Source organism: Notamacropus eugenii, chromosome 4, assembly GCF_028372415.1.
Source record: "Notamacropus eugenii isolate mMacEug1 chromosome 4, mMacEug1.pri_v2, whole genome shotgun sequence".
Taxonomy (NCBI): Eukaryota; Metazoa; Chordata; class Mammalia; order Diprotodontia; family Macropodidae; genus Notamacropus; species Notamacropus eugenii.
The window spans coordinates 242,010,755-242,027,550 of NC_092875.1; the positions used below are offsets into that span (position 1 = coordinate 242,010,755).

General features: G+C 35.5%; 1 long non-coding RNA gene across 2 annotated transcripts in view; it reads left to right on the forward strand.

The window, feature by feature from the left end:
- The first annotated feature begins 2,156 nt into the window (after positions 1 to 2,156).
- The window catches only part of LOC140498378 (uncharacterized), a 276,584-nt gene continuing 261,944 nt past the window's right edge, over positions 2,157 to 16,796 (forward strand). For both annotated transcript variants that reach the window (XR_011965080.1, XR_011965081.1), the window contains exon 1: positions 2,157 to 2,424. This is a non-coding gene — a long non-coding RNA (uncharacterized lncRNA). The remainder of the gene's footprint in view (positions 2,425 to 16,796) is intronic.

The following is a 16,796-nucleotide window of genomic DNA, read 5'->3' on the forward strand; positions in this document are numbered from 1 at the left end:
TTTTGAGAGTCTCTTGGATAGCAAAGAGATCAAATCAGTCAATATTTAAAGTAATTCATTCAGACTACTCATTGAAAAGACAAATACTGAAGCTTAAATATTTTGGCTACATAACGAGAAGACAGGACTCGTTGGAAAAGACCCTGATAGTAGGACAAATTGAAGGCAAAAAGAAAAGGGAATGGCAGAAGTTGAGATGGATAGATAGTATCACAGAAGCAATGAACATGAGCTTGGACACCCTTTAGGAGATTGAAGGATAGAAATGGAGTGTTATGGTCCATGGGGTCACAAGGAGTCAGACACAACTGAATGAACAGTCATGTTTTATTTCCTGTGCTAAACACTGTACAAATATAATCTCATTTGATTGTAACAACAACCCTGGGAGGTAGGTACTAGTCTCCCTATTTAAAGTTGAAAAAAGTGAGGCACCCAATGTTTTATCTACTGTACCACTCAGTTGAGAGAAGTCCATTGATGCTTTATGTGTTATTGTGAATCTTTTGTGTATTTCCTATATTAGTTTCTGAGTTTCTATGAGGTATTTTAATTTATATTTTTGCATTTTTCATTTTGTTTGAGGGGGACAGATAAAAATTGTCTTATCCTGAATAAATGCATTGCAGCCTTGAGTATTTGTACAGGATTTGGGAGAACTCTTTTACTCACATCTGTGGAGACTCAGGCAATGCAGATCTGTATTCTGATATTTGCCTGAGAACATTCTGAGTAGGGACAACAAAACCTATAGAGACAAGTATTTTTTTTAACATTTTTATATTTTCTATTTTTTCCTCTTTCCCTGGATTGAATCTGCTCCATGGAAAAATAGTACTTGGGGGCCTAAACAACTGAACACCAGTACTTGGGGGGCCTGAACCATTAACTACACAGGGAAAAAGGTGGCCAGTTTGACAGGAAGAAAGAGCAAGCATGTATGAATATATGTGAATGGTAATTTAAAATCAATCTACAAAGATAGATTGGATCTGGTTGCAAAGAGTTGTAAATGTAACATAGAGGAATTTTTATAAACTGTAGGCAATGGGGAGTCTCTGAATCTTCCTCAGCAGGGAAGTTAAATGGTCAAGTTTTAAGATAATTAGAGTGGCAATTGTGTAGAAAATTGATTATAAAAAGAAAAAACTTAAAAGAGGGAAACCAATTAGAAGGATATTGTAATAGACCTAGCAAGAGGCAATGGGAGTCTGAATTAGGGTCCTCAACCATAAGGGTAGGGATTGAGGTAGAGAAGACTATGAAGCAGGTTCTGAACTCTCTAATTAAAAATAATCTTTTTAGAATCTCCCTTAAGCTATTAAACCATGACAATTCATCTTAGAACTATACAGTGGTACCTTGATTGATAATGGCTATCTCTGGAATGAAATCTCTCTATAGTAAAAGCAGCTGTGTTAAAATCTAAGAAAATCTTTAACAATCCCATGAGGTGGTTAAAGTGCCTTACGTGCACTCCACCTCAATGCTCCTTTGAAGTTCAGCTTAATGTATGATAAAAATATCCCATACAGTTGTATAACCTCTATTGGTGCTTTTAAAGCTATAGGAAAAAAGAACTTTTAGCTATCTCTCAGTGGTGACTTCTTCTCTCTTTAGATATTATGCCTCTAGCTAACTCACATTCTCTACCAACAGTGGTCAATTAAACTTGACTTTAGGGCCCTCCTCCTCCTCATAACCCAACAATCCAATTTAATCAACATTTATTAATACTTAGTAAGTGCCAAGCTCTGAGCTAAATATAGAGGGAGGGAATAAAATTAATAATAAAAAGACAGTCCATGCTCTCAAGGATTTTACAAACTCAGGGTGAGTGTGATGTGGGAAAGGTGAAGACAGCACACAAAAGGAGTCAAGAAAGTGTAGTGAGGGGAAGAAATCAGGGGTTACCCAGCAGCCAGCCATCCTGTTCCATGGAGTTGAAACCAAAGACAGTAGCAGATACATAGTACAGTGCTCTGAAAATTCCAGTTTCTGCCCTCTGTAAAGGAAGGCATTGGGAGGAGTTTAATACTTCACTCTCCAGCCCTCCAATCAAAGAGGAGACTGAGGGAGGTGGTGTCTATTAAGGCTTGAGTGAACAGCTTAGTGATAAAATTATAGAAGATGAGTTTAACCTGGAAGGGAACTTTGTTCTTGGAGTTGAAAACAGGCAGAGCAGTAGATGCAGAGTGAAGTGAGCCCAGAAAGAGCAAATTCAAGCATATTCTAAAGACACGTCCTTGTTGTCCCTCATTGCCAGTTCCCTCCATTGCAAATGGAAAGGACTCGCTCACACCCAGAAGAATTCCAATGCTGCAATTCTGTTTGAGAGAAAGAAACTGAAAGAGGATCATGTCCAAGTCCTGGAACTAGAAGGTTAATGCTGGGAATTTGGGGAATTTTTCTGTGCCCCTCCAGGTAAACACTCTGCATGTATCTAGACACTTTATAAAGGATCACATTTTCTCTACAGTAGTTTCTTAAATATGACTCTTCTTTAGAAAAACTTGGTGAGGTTATTTAAATAAACCAGGCTTTTTTCCCTGAAATATCGGAGGCAGGATGGGTATACCAGTGCACTTCCTTTGCCATTACGCCATGGTCTCCTTTATATTTTGGGGATATACCATATTTATCCAATTTAGGTTTTGACTATTTTTTTTTTGCTAGACCTGTGATTTCAGAGATGGTAGGGGTTCCCCACCAATGTAGATCATTATCCAGTTTCTAATTTATGATTTTATGTAGTTTCATGGGGGTACTGAGAGATCAAATGACTTTTCCTGCTTTATGCAGCCAATGTAATTTAAGACTTGAACTCAGATTTTCCTAACTCTGAGACCAGTGCTCTCGGTACTGGTCTATACTCTAGGTATGTACTACAGTGCTTCTTAGCTTAGGTAAAATTAATTTGTACTTTCTAAAAAGATTAACAAATGGTAGAACAGGTCACAAATGCAAAATGTCTGACAATAAGTAGATATTTAATTAATGCTTATTGATGGATTGATTGCTATCCTTCAGGCAAAGGAAATATTAGAAATTGCCATAGACAGTATGGTCATCATGTAGATGATAGAGTATTGACAATATTTAAGTTAGATAAGGCTGCTGATTCATTGTCTTGTTTCTATCTACCTCCCAAAGAACCTTCTGCTACTGTTGCTCTTCTGTTACTTTATTGCAACAAGGTGGAATCAAACTTATTTTTGAAGTTAACGGGAATTATTTTTATCTTTTAACAGGAAATTTCCCTCAGTGGCAGTTCTCTTTTGCAATAGATAGGGGGTAGAATAATGTTTATACAGGTCAAGAATTTCTTTTGGAAATTTTTTTTTGTTAATGACAATCATTATCTCTTGAGACATTTACCAGTCATCCCAACCTCAGAGCTTCTAGATCAATGATCTGCGATAAACAGTGCCATTGGTAGAAGAATAGTTCATATGACAAATACCTGATGGCTTTAGTCAAATGAAAGATTACTATTAGTGAGCAGTGTTACATAGTTTCCTTAAGGAAAAGGTAATGTGGACTGTATAGCAGCTGTGTTGATACTTAGGAAAGTTTCATTAATAGGAGTTCAATCCAGAGAATGTGGAGGTAATAATCCTATTATGCTCTGCATTGGTAAGACTATATATGGATTACTATGTTCAATGGTGGCACACTATTGTAAGAGGGATCTTGAAAAACTGAAGCATATTCTGAGGAGGTTGACAAGGAGAGTGAGCATATTTACAACCGTACCACATGAAGATTGGTTGAAGGAGCTAGGGGTTCTTATTGTGGGAGACATAGGTCTTAGAAAATATATGATTGTAACCTCCAATTATATGAAGTATTCTTATATATAAAGGAGATTAAATGTATTCCATGTGAATCCAAGGATCAGAACAAGAATTAATGGATTGAAGTTAAAGAGAAATAGATTATCCATACATATATTTACATAGTTTAAATATATATTGTGCATACACACATATATCTGTATTAATGTCTATCTTTCTATCTACATCTACAATTGGAACTATCTAAAAATGAAGTGTATTACCTTGTGAGATAGTGAGAGGAAGGAAGGAGGCTGAATGCTCACTTCTCTTGGAGGAGATCAGGCAGGGAACTAGTGTAAACGCACTTCTAAAGACCCTTCAGATTTTGAGTATGTGATTCTCTAATTCTAATATAAGTAGGCTTGAAAGCTGAGATGATTCTTAAATCAAATCAAATGTTTAATATTCTTATTTTTTAACATAATTAGTTAAAACTTTAAAAAAGAAGTTTCTTACTATGTAATATTCTCTTTGAATTTACTTTGATCTAGATTGTTAGTGTCTTTTTTTTGTCCTATTAGTTTGAATTTTTGCTAAGCCACAGGCATATGCTTTCCTAGTATGTGACCTAGTTCCAATTAGACTCCAAGGATCTTATATACACATCACTAACAAACTGAATTAGGAAAAAAAATCCTCTAAATGCAAAGTCATCTACTAATTGCAGATCTGCAAGTAGTCAAATGCAAAAAAAGTTTGTGAAATTCAATTGGAAATGTGTACTTTAAATGAAGAGGTAGGAATGTTATTCTCAAAGTGATACCACAAAACCTTTTCTCTGTGTCATGCAATTTCTTTATGTTTATTATTGAGATTATAAGAATAGATTTGAGGAGAATAAATTTTGAAAATATATTTTCACCAAGTTTCACTGGAACCTTACCCCTCATTGTCACATGGAGATAGTCTTTAGTATAGGGTAGAATAAGTTCTGGAAGGGCCCACCAAGTTGGAAAATCTTCAAGTAAAAATCTTGTGATAGGGGTGTGCCTGTTTACCCATTACATTAATGTCCTGTCTTTAAATTATGGGTCTTCCAAAGTCTGTACTCCTAGTAGGGATTTGTCCTAGATTGGTTCCCTGGAACAATGCATCACTGACAAAATTTACACATATTAAAGTAGTATTAGGGATCATAGAATGGTAAATTTATAACTGGAAGGGAATTTGAAAGGTCCAACTTGTTCATTCTGCAGAGGACAAAACTGAAGGTACTCAAGCATTCTATGACTTTCCAAGGGTCACACAGCTAGTATGTCAGACGTGAGAGATGAACCCAGGTCTTCATGATACACAATTCAATGCCATATTTATAAAGATATCTATAAAGAAGGGATAAGAATGTATCCATCAGCCACTCAAATGTCATCAGGAAAAAAAAGCCTCATCAGACACAAGACACTATATATTTGCTTCCCTTAAGTGGTTTTATCTCCAGGTCAGATATGCTTATTTCCTTCAAATAATTTTTGGATGGCATGGTTTCAAATCCCTTTTTTTCTGATCAGACTTCAGCTTGTAAAGGTACTTTTAAAATCTAGATTGGATATAATTCATCAAATACCTGATGTGAAATTATGACAATTAAAAATCTGCTGGAACTTGTTATAAGAGGCTACGTAGACTCCCCAACTATTAGGAGACAGGGACAGGTTGGCACTATTAGTTGGGCTTCTTCTAATCAGTTAGAGCTTGAAGAGGAGAACTCCTGATTGCTTATGGGCCATCAGCAAGTACTCTTGTTCCTAGCAAATGAAGATCAACACTGTTCCCTTATGAATTGCTCCATGAGGGAGGAGGAGAGAGAAGTAGGAGCTCCTCTCCCCCCTAGGAAAACAGACCATGGTAGAATGTCAATGTACTATGACTTTCATATTATCTTAGGGAACAAGAGGAATGGAGTCTGAACTTGTGAATTCATTAGTATAGCAAACCCCTAAGTTAGGAAACACCCTTACCAAGGCAGATCAATTTTATTTTATAACAATTTTATTTTTCCTTCTACTTACAATGTTGTGCTTTCATGTGTATTGTTTTCTGGGTTCTGCTTGTATCATCAGTTTATACACAATCTTCTGATGCTTCTCCGAATTCTTCATAGTGATCATTTCTTATGATACACTAATATTCTATTATATTCATGTATCATCACTTGCACAGTAATTTCTCAACTGATGGTCATTTATTTTTTTCCAGTTTTTCTACAATAAAAAGTGTTGCTATGAATATTTTGATTTATATGAAGTTTATCCCCCGTGCTCTTTTTGTTTTTGACCTTGAGGCATATGACTAGCAATGGTTCTCTGGGTCAGAGGGTATGAACATTTTGATCACCTTTTAAAAGTATAAATCCAAATTGCTTCATATGATGGTTGGACCAATTCTGGACCAATTCACAGTTCCACCAATAGTATGGTGGTATGACATGGATATTCCATCATTGGTTCCCTCCCCCCATATTCTGTTTTCTGCTAATTTTGTTGGCTAGGGGGGAAATTTCAGAGTTGCTTTAGTTTGCATTTATCTTCCTAGTGATTTGCAACAGTCTTTCATGTGGTTGAGAAATGTCTTTTGAGAAATGTTTGTTTATATTCTTTAACCCTTTTAAGTAACTTTAATTCAATTCAATTTATGAATTCAGGTACTGTGCTAAGCACGGAGGATAGAAAAAGAGGCAAAAGACAGAAAAGCTTACAATCTAATAGCGGCTTGACTCTTTGCCTTAAACATTTGTGTTAATTCCACATTTAATTTGGCTATCAGTACTTAGAGATATTTAATGGAATATTCTTTTCCTCACTCAGCAGTTTTTTCCTTTTTACTGTGTCCATTTTGTTTGTACAAAATTCTTTCAATTTAATATAATCTAAATTACCTATTTTATATTTTGTTATCCCTTCTATTCTTTATTTAGTTAGGAATTCTCTTCCTAGACATAGTTGTAAAAGTACCAGGTTCCATTTTCTTTTATTTTTTATGGTATGATTTTTATATTCAGTTCACTTGTCCATTTTGAGTTTATTGTGATATATGTGATATGTATAATATGCATTTATATATATTCAATATATTTGTATATACTGAATATGTTATATAAGGTGATGGTATAAACCTATTTTTTGTCTGATTTTTAATTGCAGTGCCATTAGATTAATTTTTATTTAAGTATTCCAAGATTGGGAGGTTGCATGATATGCAACTATATAAAGCCAATTGAGGGAATATTCATATTGAAAAGATGGGCATTTATAGAAGCAAGTAGTTTGGGATCATGAAGGTACTGCATATGAAACAACTCTGAGGTACCACCTCACTCCTATCAGAGTGGTTAATATGACAAAAAAGGAGAATGTTGGATGATGGAGGGAATGTGGGAAAACTGGGACATCGGTGTACTGCTAGTAGAGTTCTGGAGAATATTCTGGAGAATAATTTGGAACTATGCCCAAAGGGCTATAAAACTGTGCATGCCCTTTGATTCAGCAATACCACTACTAGGTCTGTATCCCAAAGACATTCCCCCAAAAGGGAAACAAAGACCTATTTGTACAAAAATATTTCGAGAAACTCTTTTTGTGGTGGCTAAGAATTGGAAATCAAAGGGATGCCCATCAATTGGGAAATGGTTAAACAAGCTATGGTATATGATTGTAATGGAATATTATTGTGCTATAAGAAATGACAAACTGGATGATTTCAAAAAAACTGGGAAAGACTTACATGAACTGATGCATAGGGAACTGAACAGAACCAGGAGAAGGTTGTACACAATAATGGCAATATTATTCGATGAAGAACTGTGAATGACTTAGCTATTCTTAGCAATAAAATGATTCAAGAAAATTCCAAAGGACTCATGATGAAGCATACTATCTGCTTCCAGAGAAAGAACTGGTGTTGTTTGAATACAAACTGAAGCATGCTATTTTTTCCTTTCTTTCTCTTATTTTATCTTTTATTCGAGTCTTTTTGTACAAGATGACTAATATAAAAGTGTTATACATAATTACACTTTCCATAACCTATATTTGATTGCTTACCATTCCAGTGAGGGAGGAGGGGATAGCAGGAGAATAGGATAGAATTTGCAACTCATAACTTTGAATAAAAATGTTAAAGAAAAGAAGAAGAAAGTACTACATAAGTTTTCAAATGTGTTCTAGCCTTATCCCCTACTATTTTACTCTGTTCTGGTATTTGGTAACAATACCAGTTTAAGGTAAGGTGAGAACTATGCTCTATTATGATTAGACATAGATCCCTCAACTTCTTAAGTACCATTTTCATTTTCTTCCTTAGGACACTAGGATTGAGGTGGTGGAATCAAAATGTGGTCTTTCCACTATCAAAGCTGATAAGAATAAATTACTTTAGAAACTCTAGCAGATTCGCTATATTAAATTCAAAGACAATAGTTCTATTTGTGTGGATGGCTCGGATCCCTACTTAAATTAATTACTCAGAGGCCTCTCAAAGTGATGACAGAAAGATTTATTCGATTCTCGAGAAGAGGGGCAATTCCTGTGCCAGTTCACCTGGAGCAGGAAAGTCGAAAACAAAGGAGAGGCAGTGATATTTATAGACCCTAATGCAAGACCCACCTCCCTCCACTGACCGTTATCCTCATTGGCTGAGAATATGATCTTACATTTTAGACGCGAAATCTAACCAATCCCTTTTGACACGAAGACATCAAAGAATTATGTAAGTTTCATCCAATCATTGAGACCCTAATGTACTACATAGTTTTATATCATTATATGGAATTATTCCACTCTAAAAATATTGTAACCTTGAGCCTCTCAGTCTTACCTCACCCCTGGGAGAAGAATTACAATTTGAGAAGTCTTCACTAAACCTATTCCATTCATATTCATTTCAATTCATTTTTGAATATATACTACATACCCACCTATATTAGGTATTACACATTATACAAAGTAATGCACTTAAGAATTTTGTAAACCATATCAATTACATGCAATTTTAAAGGGTGTTTGGTCAAACTATTTTGGGTTTGATTTCCAGGACCACCAGGTAGGAAGCTATTTTCTTCATCATTCTGGGTCCTTCAGACGAATTCTGGGCAAGAATGGTAATGGTCTCTGGATGATGGTCTCATAGCCTCACTATCCAAGCATCACGTTGCTGAGATCAACTGAGTTGAAGATTGCATTTCCAAGTGAATCCTGTCTCTATCCCACAATTTTATGATAAAACCCTTTATTACAGCAACTAAACAAAACAACTTTGAATTACTATTTTTAATTAGTTATGTACAATTTAGAGTAGGATGTAAATACAGACGTTTACTTACAAGTACATATTTTGACAGTTGTGAATTTTAATCCTTTTTCTCTCCTTTCTTTTCAAAACTTTAAAATGAAGAACTCTAGCTTTTTCTCTTGTAGAATTTTTTCCTTAGTGCCTGGAGTTAAATTCTTCCTCCTCTCATAACTTCTCTAGTGCAGGTCTTTCCTTAATAACTGCTTCTTACTGAATCAGGAAAGAGCTTAGGCCATGTTTCCATGCTCCAGCTCAAGATTCCTGCACCTTTCTCCCCATGACCAAGAGCAAAATGAAAAAGACATTGTCACACGTTGTCTATATATTCAACTCCTTTGTGATTGGATTGTTCTAGTCAGGAATCCTTTTCTTTTATCTCACCACCTCATTTTTCTTAGCGCTAGCCCTTGAACTTCTAGCTTATGAAGCCTAATTTGCATTGAATGGTTGCCTAGCAACCCTTAACAGCATAGCATTAAATTCTTTTGCTTTCCATTAAAGAGACTTGATAAGAAATAGATCTAAGTTGATTGTAGCACGTAGTGATTTAAATGATTTGTGTCTAGGATCTAGTATAATTAGAAAACATATATGCATACTTATTTGTATGTATATTTGTACTAACTTCATAAAAAATTTCTGAAAACTGTGATGAGCCTCCTGGGGACTAAAACATATGTTCAACAATAACAATGTTTATTAGATAATTTGTATTCACCTGTTATAGGTATATTTATAGAAATCAGTTAAAATTCTAAATAATGATCCATATTTTTAAGGATGTTAGTACTGAAAACCACAAAGTAATTAGATCAATAAACTAATCTTGGTTCCACTAATTCTTTTTCCACACCTCAAATGCTTCTGTCACTGTAAGGATGCAGTCTCTGAATGTCAGTAGTTCAATGTTTACAGAATGACAATAGAAGCAGCTTCTTAGCAAACATTCTCTGGAGTACAGGATTTAAACAGAACTACAGAAGCTTAGTAAATGGTGACATGCTTTACAATCAATGGTCAATAGAATCTGACTTTCACGGTTATGAGTTCAAAAGTGAGCAAGTCATTCTTCAGTTCTATTCCTTCTGCTTATTAGTCACTTCTTGGTCCAGCAATAGTAAGACTGCTTTCATTTGGCCAGTCCAGAGGAAAAAATTGATGCTAGTGATCTGGTCATAGAACCACAGAGTTGAAAGGAATATTGTTGTTCATTCTTTGTTTTCAAAAAGGACCAGTGACATCAAAAGGATAATGTTTCCACTTGCATGTGAATTGGATTTAATTGAAGTAGAGCTGCAAAAAATTGTCAGCCTTACTTTCTTTTCCAGAGTCGTCAAAGTCCAGTAGTAAGACAAAAGTCAAGACAACTGGCAATGGACCAGGATGCAGTGGATACCCTTGGCATCTTTGATGTTTGACCAAGCTCTAAGCACTCCACAGCATTAGCTTCAGCTACTTTCATGGCTATTCTCATGCAACCATTCTAGTTGGGGAAGTCTTCACATGCTTGGGGTGTACATATCCCTAATTAGCCAAGGTTACCTTCAATCTCGTACAGCCCATCTGCTAAGAGAGTTTTACTGGGGTGTAGCTACTGTGCATACATGCTATACTTTCTTGGACATACAGGTGAGAGTTGAGTGGCAGATAGACACCAAAGGTAGATGAACAGCCCTGAAGAGGTCTTGGCAAGCCCTCACATGAGAAGTGCTAGTTCAGCCATCTAGTTCAACTTTTGCTTGAATAATTGGCATTTATACTACTATATTAAAAAAATCTCCCTTTCAACACATCCAAAGGGCTATCTAAACTTTGTTTTAAGACCTCCAGTAATGGAGAACTCCCTACTTCCTAAAGAATCCCATTCAACATTTGTGGAACTCTTATTTTTAATGAATTGTTTCTTTATGTCAACCCTAAATTTTACCCCTTTCAGCTTCTATGTATTGTTTCTATCTCTACAGTCCTGAACCAAGCACACCAAGACCAGTCCCTCCTTATTTGACAGACTTTGAATGATATGAAGTCAGAGGCATACTAGTAAATACTTATCAGCTGTTTATTTCCCCAAAATATATGCGGGACATAGTTTCTTTTAAATTATAAACTATAAAGTTTAATCTGCATTAATAGCATTTTCTTTATTACTTTCTTACTTCTCAAAAGTTGACAAACAATACATCAAACTCTAATTTATATCATTTGTTGATTTCTTTTTTAAAAAATGATTTACTTTCAGTTTTCAATATTCATTTCCACAAGATTTTGAGTTCCAAATTTTCTCCTTATCTCTCCCCCATACCCTGAGATGGCATGCATTCTGATTACCCTTTCCCCAGTTTGCCCTCCCTTTTATCATCCTCTACTCTTATCCTCTTCCCTTTTACTTTCTCAAGGGTCAAGATAGATTTCTATACCCCATTGCCTGTTTATCTTATTTCCCAGTTGCATGTAAAAACAATTTTTTAGCATTTATTTTTAAAACTTTGATTTCCAAATTCTCTCCCTTCTTCCCTCCCCACATACCCTCACTGAGAAGGTAAGCAATTCAATATAAGTTGTACATGTGTAGTTATGCAAAACACTTCCAAAATAGTAAGGTTGTGAAAGAGTAAACTATATTTCCCTCCATCCTATCCCACCCCTCGATATTCTGTTTTCTCCTTTGACTGTCCTTTTTCTAAAATGTTTGCTTCTGACTACCCCTCCCCCAATCTGCCCTTCTTTCGATCAATCCTCTTCTTATCTTTTCCCCCTTACTTTCCTATAGGGTAAGATACCCAACTGAGTGTATATGTTATTCTTTCCTTAAGCCAAATCTGTTGAGAGTAAGGTTCACCCATTCCTTCTCACCTACCTCCTCTTCCCCCCCACTGTGAAACCTTTTTCTTGCCTCTTTTATGTGAGATAAATTACCCCATTCTTTCTCTCCCTTTCTCTGCCCAATATATTCCTCTCTTATCCCTTAATTTTATTTTTTAGATATCATCCCTTTATATTCAACTTATCCTATGCCCTCTATCCATCTATCCATCCATCCATCCATCCGTCCGTCTGTCTGTCCGTCCATCTGTCCATTTGTCTGTCTGTCTGTCTGTCTACTTATCTATCTATGTATCTATAATTTCCTCCAACTACCTTACACTGAGAAAGGTCCCATGAGTTACAAATGTCATCTTTCCATATAGGAATGTAAATAGTTCAACTTTAATAAGTCTCTTATGATTTCTCTTTCCTGTTTGCCTTTTCATGCTTCTCTTGATTCTTATATTTGAAAGTCAAATTTTCTATTCAACTTTGGTGTTTTCATCATCTCTTTCATCCTCTCTTTCCTTGAAGGTCCATTTCTTCCCTCTGAAGGGTTTTATTCAGTTTTTCTGGGTAGGTGATTCTTGGTTTTAATCCTAGCTCCTCTGACCTCTGGAATATCATATTCCAAGCCCTTTGAGACCTTAATGTGGAAGCTGCCAGATCTTGAGTTATCCTGATTGTATTTTCACAATACTTGAATTGTTTCTTTCTGGCTACTTGCAATACTTTCTCCTTGGCCTGAGAGCTCTGGAATTTGGCTGCAATATTCCTAGGAGTTTTCCTTTAGAGATCTCTTTCAGGAAGAGATTGGTGGATTCTTTAAATATCTATTTTATCCTCTGGTTCCAGCATATCAGGGCAGTTTTCCTTGTCGGGCAGCCATTACTAAATTGACCACAAGTTTATGTCTCTCTCCAGATAAGTCTCTAACATTGTCCCAAAGCAGATATTGTTCATGTGTGTTACTGAGGGAGGGAGGCACTCTTGATTGGGAGTGCAGAGATTTTCTAATCTGTTTTTATTCTTAAATCACTAGAAGGAGAAGGCCCTAATCTGAGCTGTTGCTAGGCAAAATGATGTACTGAAAACAATGCTATATTTGAAGTCTGAGAACCTGGGTTTGATTTCTGTTTTGTTTCTTACTAACATCTTCATGCTTTTGCATTGGTAACATACTCTATACCTGGAATAAATTCTTTCTTCATCTCTGCATCTTAGCTGTCCTTTCTTCATTTAAGATGCAGTTCTGCATAAAACCTTTCCTGATTCTTCTCACTGCTGGGGCCCTTTGACCCACTCTTACATGTATTTAAGTCTTTGTATTTATTTATATTTATTCTGCAAATACTTATATATTTATTATATATATTGAATTCCCCCCTTTAGAATTTATGCTCTTAATAAATGGAGATTGTTTCATTATTTTTATTTTTATTTCCAGTACACTGGCTGGAGCATAGTAGATGCTTGATAGATGTCTGTTGACCAATCAAAATTGCTTCACTTTTCTAAGTCTTGGTGATGGGGTTGGACTAGGAAATATCTAAGGTCCTAATTAGTACTACATTCAGTGGAAATGTTGTAAACAAAGAATACCATTGAAATATGGCCTCAAAGATATTTTATTAGTTTATTTTTGAGAGTGTGACTTTCTCCCTGTTTCTATGATCAAAAAACAATAATAGCTAACATTTAGAACATCAAAGGAAGACTGTAGTAACACCTTAAAGAAAGAAGATTCTAAAACCATAGTAACATGGGAAAATTTATTTTTTCCCCATTTTCAAATTTCTGAACATAAAAACTTCCACATGCATAGTTGAACAGAAAGAACATTGTACATGAAGTTGTGACTTTATTATGTTTAACATGGTTTTCTTTGATAGAGTATAAAAAATTCAATGTGTTACTTTCAAGAGTTTCCAGTTTGTCTGTGCTTCCTTTTGTTCTCTGCTGGGCACTTTCAAAACATTTGAATGATTTTCTTCTTATTTTCTTGGGCATTTTATTACTAACCCTCTTCTTCCAACTCGCCACCTCCACTGCCCTTGAGAAGGGGAAAAACAAAACCTTTGTAGCAAATGCATATAAGCAAGCCAAAAATTAGTCTCATTTGGTAACCTAAGCCCATTGTCTCTTTGTCAGGAGTGGGGTAGTATGCTTCATCATGTCTTCTCAAACTGTGGTTAGTGTTGCATTGCTCAGTTTTTTATAAAGCCCTTAAAAGTTATTTGTATTTACAAGGTTGTTGCTATCCTATAAACTATTTTTCTGATTCTTTTCATTTTACCCTGTATCTGTTCATACAAGTCTTCTCATATTTCCCTGAATCCATCCCTTTATCTTTTCTTGTAGTGCAATACTATTGATTACATTTATGTATTGTAATTAGCTCAAACAATTCCCTAATTGATAGACATCCCCTTAGATTCAAGTCGTTTGCTATAAAAAAGAGATTTACCCTATTTTATTTTTGTATAGTTAGATTCTTTCCTTCTTCATTTGATCTCTTCAGAGGTATAGGCTTATTTATTATAGCTATTACTAAGTCAAAGGGTACGTATAGTTTAGTCTCAAATTTATTTCCAGAATGGCTGAACCGATTCACAGATCCATCAACAGTTTATTAGTATGCTTGTTTCTCCATAGTGTGTTAAATAATTGTCATATTCCTTTTATTGTCATCTTTGTGAATCTGATGGTTAAGAGGTAGAATTTCAGAGGTACCTGAGGATTTAGCACCTATGCTATACATGTTCTTATTTGTAGTCATTGCTGATTAGCATTGTATAAATGTTCACGCTGAAAATTTAACACTCTTTCCTGAAAGCCTGCTAGTGCTGCCCCAGAATACCCGGTGTGTTGGCTATAGGTGAGAACAAAGGATAATTTATAGATAGCCTGTGAACTTTATTGGCATGTTTGCAATGTCAAGGGAAAGCAAGGAATACTCAGAATTTTGAGGAGATCCTTTGTGGCCAGTTTGTTAAAGGAACTGAATAAGAATGAGAATAATAGGAAATGGATAAGCTTGGTCATATCATGAAAAAGTAATCCCTATCAGTTCATTTCAGAGAATTTCTAAAGTGATTCTGCAGTGAACCTATCTTTTGGATATGTCTGTCAGTGTCTGGTAAGATTTGAATTAAGAAATAGCTTTTGAAGATTCATGCTTTTTCCCATGTATCCAATTAAGGAAATACTGTAGTCATCAAGTTTATTTAGTTACTAAGCGTTTACTGAGCCACCTGCTGGGAACAGAGCAACATGTTATATGTTAGAAGTAAAGGCTATAACCCTTGTTCTCAAGGAGCTCTTGATCATCTGGTCAAATAGATAAAAATACATCAGACATGAGAAAAAGCAGGACTATGTATCAAAAAGGAAAAAAAAAATATATTGTTCGGACAGATCAGGGAGAGTGCATATATACACTAGGGAGATGTAGGGGGAAAGAGTGGTCAGAATTGGGAGGAATGAGGTCCTGATTTCCTAGAGAAAACCTTGTGAAGGTAGGACTTAAAGGTGAATGGTACTTGAGAAAACATTGTGGGTAAGATGAATGGTGTGAGATAGGATTTTTCAAGTTTGATGAAGGGATCAATTACTGGGATAACTCAGCTAGAACAGAGGGTGTCTTTGTCAAACAGTCATGAGAGATTATGATTATAAAGAAACAGGGTTAGAGTGGAAAAAGGAAGCTGATAGAGGCCCATTAAAGCTAATCTCTGGAATTTGGATTTTTCTTAATAGCCATCAATAGGAGTCATTTGTAGGTTCCTCAGCAGTGGAACATGAAAATGTTTCAGTAGCATAAAGACATTGTTGTGCAGTGAATAGGGAGCCAGACTTGGAATCAGGAATACTACTAGTTATATGAATCTGGATAAGTCACTTAACTTTTCAGTGTCCCAGGCAGCTCATTAAATTAGTAAGTCACAAAGTAATTCTGATGTGGGAGCTATAGGAGGAGGGAATTTCTATACCTGAGAGTTCCCCATACAAATGAAATCATAGTCCTCTCCCAGCCTGAAAACAAGCAATCTATCAGCACCTGTATTCCCATTGAAGGATGAATTAGAAGGTGGAAAAACTGGAGTTGGAATTGGGAGGAAAATCCTTCTATTTTGCTTTTTAGAAAGATGATAAAGGTCCAGATTTTTTGTCATGGATATAAAAATGGAAAAAATTCCAGACACATTGTGGAACAGAATCTGTAGCACGTGGCAACCAGTGTGAAAGTACAGGTGTCAATGGACCACTCAAGTGAAGAAGTCCTATAGGCAGCTGGAAAGCTTGAGACCATAAATATCTACAAATTTTGTTTAATAGATGAAAGCTTGGTTTATTGGAAAATGTCACTGCTCTTCAGACAATCGAAAATTCTTTTTCCTTACTTGCTGTTCTAAATGTTATTTAGCTTTCACTGATTTTGACAAGTGTAACTGGAGTTCACACAGCAAATCTATCAATGTCTATTGTAACAAAAACTGTGCTTCAAGGCTAAAACCATGTTTAGAATGTATATTCTAATTTAGAGATTTTTTTTTAGATATCAATATTTATTTCAAATTTTCTTTCTTCCCCTCTCTGTTTTCCCCCTTTTCTCATTTCCCCTATTTTAAAAGACATCAATTTTAATAAGACCCATTCAGATCAAGTCTAATTTTATTTGTTATGGCCTTGTAAATTAGCTGGGGTACAAAAGTTAGAAACTGTCACCTATACCACTGTGAGGGACTGAGGATCTAATCAATCATTGTAACCTCTCAGTACCTTTACTATGTCTAGAACTGGAGATTATATGTAAAATTCTCAAAGAACAATTCAACATCTCTTCTAAGGATTAAAAAAAAGACT